The sequence below is a fragment of the Cibotium barometz genome, chromosome 61 (assembly GCF_041138505.1).
Source record: "Cibotium barometz isolate CiBa-2024 chromosome 61, ASM4113850v1, whole genome shotgun sequence".
NCBI classification, from domain to species: domain Eukaryota; kingdom Viridiplantae; phylum Streptophyta; class Polypodiopsida; order Cyatheales; family Cibotiaceae; genus Cibotium; species Cibotium barometz.
Genome location: NC_141106.1, coordinates 16,950,044 through 16,953,453, shown reverse-complemented (window position 1 = coordinate 16,953,453; position 3,410 = coordinate 16,950,044). Strand labels below are relative to the sequence as shown.

The window sequence follows — 3,410 nt, the reverse complement described above, 5'->3', positions numbered from 1 at the left end:
CGAATGGGGGATCATGGATGTGTTGTCATCTGCAATTCATTATTCTATGTGGCAGCTGAAGCTCAAGATGGCATTCCTTGAGGAGACAGGTTGTTTGGTGCATTTTCCGAGGTGTATTCGGTATCCGGCCGGTACTGAGGTGTCCATGGTTGCATCTGCATCGACTTGGTTTCTTCATCTATGTCCACTATGAGCTACAGAGAGGGTGTTAAAAGTTGTACCTCATGTGGGAACAGGGTTTAACAAAGGCATTTATTTATTTATTTATTTCATGCTTTTGGGTCGGCCATTTCCAGCATAAGGGTATAAATACCCATGCCCACCATTGTATTTTCTCAATAAAGTTCATTGCTAATAAAGTTCAAGCTGTTCGTCAACTCTTCTCTCTCTCTCTCTGCGTCAACTTCTCTCTCTCTCTCACTGCGTGTGTTAAGCTTCCGCATACACGATTCTGACACCGAGATCCAACTGTGAAGTCCTCAATGCATGAAACAAAGCTCGGCATAGCCATAACATAATCCACTGTGCTAGCACCATGTCTATGTGGAAAGCAAGTAAATCCAGTTGTTGCTGACGGAAACCTCTGCAAGCCATTAAGTATGGCCAACCCATGTGCAGTCCCCATATCTACCAAATATCTCCCATACTCTGTGCACTCCACATCCTGTGAGCGTCTGTCTAATCCCATATCCAGTGTGTCCAGCTCTCTCAGCATCTCCTCTGAGGTATCATAAAAGGCTGTCTGGCGGTTGCCCGTCCGGGCATTAAAGTCCCCTAACAGGATGATGTCTCCATCCCTAGAGAACTCCCATATGTCATCATCTAGCACAGAGAAAGGAGATTGCCCTCTAGGTGCTGCATATGTCGATGTACTAGGAGCAAAATAGCATGTGGCAATATACAGGAATGTGCCTGTGTCGGCCCTCAGTCCCACCCACATATATCTGGCCTGATCATCTCTCCGAACGATGTGTAGAAGCGGTTGCAGCTCCTCCCTGAAAAGAACTGCTACCCCCCCTATCCTCTACTACTGTGTACCGATCTCGTCCCTACTCTGCAAGCTGTCTTCCATCTGTATCCTGTCTGTCACCTGTGGCATCATCTGACCAGGGGCCTGGTGAGTCTCCGAGTAGAAGACTATATCTCTATCTCTAAAGCTGTCCTCAAAGGCACCTACATCAAGTCTGAGGGATCCATTGCAGTTCCAGGCTGCCAACTTTAATTTGGTCCCATAGGTCTCGCACCGTCATGTAGAGCGTCGCTCCACGATGACCACCCTCCCTTCTCTATAAAATGCTATCTTTCCCTTTTCTCTTGCCGCCCTAATCTCTGGCATGACTTCCTTCATATGTGCAAGCTGTGAAAGAGTAAGATCGTCACCAAGAAAAATGCCTGTATTCTTTAAAGTGGGTCGCCTCTTCAAGAAATCCTTCTTCGCCTCAATAGAGGGGAAGCGAAGTATGAGAGGTCTTTCCTTTGATGTTTCCCCGTTGCCTCCGCTTTTTTTGTCCACTCTCCAGGCTTTTGCGTGTGCTGGACTGTCAATCCCCATCAACACCATAAGCTCTTTCACCTCCTCTTCAACTTTATCCCCGTCTTTAAGGCCGGTAATCCTCACATGCAAAGCACGTGTACGTCTTCGTTGTTCCTCTTCCAAAGTCATGTTAATGATTGTAGGTGTAGGGGTTGTTATCTCCTTACCTTTACCCTTCTTGGCGACCTCTATCCACTTCTCCGCTTCATCCATCTTCCTTTGAGTCTTGGTGATGACTTCCACCCATGAGGAAGTCTTTGCTTCGTGTTGCTTCTCTCCTTCCTTAATTGCCCGTACTTGTTCCTTCATAACCTTGAGCTCTTCTATCATGGATGGCTGAATTTCACCTTCTTCAAGTCCACCATTTGCCTTAGCCTCTGCAAGCTCCCTCTAAAGAGCTGAAATTACGCCTTTGAGCGTGTTGACTTCCCCGTGAAGGTCTTTGACTTCTGCTATGAGGTCCTCCTTCTCCTCTTTCCACCGCTTACCCTCATTGAATACCATTTGGAGAAAGTTGGCTTTCTTCTTCCACCATCTCTCCATCTCCGCCTTCCGTTCCTTCATCTCCTTTTCCACATTTGTTATCCTCTTGTTTGTGACCATAAAGGTCGCCTTCGTCGGGTTGCGCAAGGGGAAAGCCATGGAAGAAGAGAGAGAGAGAGAGAGTTATGTTGCTGCCTTGGGGGCCTGAGCAAGGGTGGGTGGGGAAAGGGGGGCAGCCAGCGCAGCGAGCAGAAGCCGCAGTGGGCGGCGAAGAGAGAGAGAGAGAGGGGGGGGGCGGCGGAAGCGAACAGTGGGAGAGAGGCAGGAGAGAGGGCCGAGGCTGGCCTAGCGGAAATGCAGACGGGCCGGCATTGCGACCCAGCCCAGGCGGGAGAGAGGCGGGCGAACAGTGAAGCGACGGGCGAACAGCAAAGAGAGAGAGACAGCGAAGAGAGAGAGCGAGAGAGAGAGAGAGAGAGGTGGGCAGCCGGGAGCAGAAAGGCGAACAGCGGGAGAGAGAGAAATGAAATGAAATGTTATATTAACGTCTTCAAAAGGCCATAATGACCTATGAGACCAAAAGTTACATCATGGTGGATCTGATACAATGTCTGGATTAAAAAACCCAGAAAATGATAGAGAGAGAGAGAGAGAGAGAGAGAGAGAGAGAGAGAGGTGGGCAGCGGGAGAGAGAGAGAGAGAGAGGTGGGCAGCGGGGGGAGAGAGGTGGGAGGGGATGCGCAGGTGAGAGAGAGAGAGAGAGAGAGAGAGAGAGAGAGGTGGGCAAGAGAGATAGAGTCATGCTGTTCAGCCCAACAGTTACCTTGAGATGTCTCTGCTGACTGCTTCCACACATGCAGCCCGCCTGGCTGCCCGGCTGGCTGTAGAGTCTCTCCCGCCTGGCTCCCGTTGCTGTCTGCAGCTCATAGGCGCAGCCGCCTGGTCTTCCACACATGCAGCCTCCCACCTGAAGCCCGCCTAGCTGCTCGACTGGCAGCAGCCCCTACGCACAGCCACCTGGTCGCCTTTGCCGGCTGTAACCCATGCGCAGCCGCCTGTCCCCCCTTTGCTGGCTGCAGTCCATATGCATAGCAGCGCTCACCTGTTCCACACGTACACGCAGCCGCTTGTGCCACATACGCACAGCCGCCTGTACCACATGTTCGCGCAGCCGCCTGTACCACATACGCGAAGCAGCACCCGTGTATACCACGTGCCAGATCTCGATCAAGGAGATGCGCCATACTCCATGCGCCACCTTTCGCCTTTTTATAGGGAGGGGATTCGTTTTTCTCAAAAATGCCAAAAGCAACATATCAAAAACGCATGCCCATAAAAATAATAATATTTAAGTCATCTAAGGTTTAAAAACCTTATAAACTCAAAACTCCCT

The 3,410-nt window shown here is 50.4% G+C and overlaps 1 pseudogene; it reads right to left on the bottom strand.

The window, feature by feature from the left end:
- Positions 1-335: 335 nt before the first annotated feature.
- On the bottom strand, positions 336-2,176 carry LOC147604611 (uncharacterized; annotated as a pseudogene).
- Positions 2,177-3,410: the final 1,234 nt, after the last annotated feature.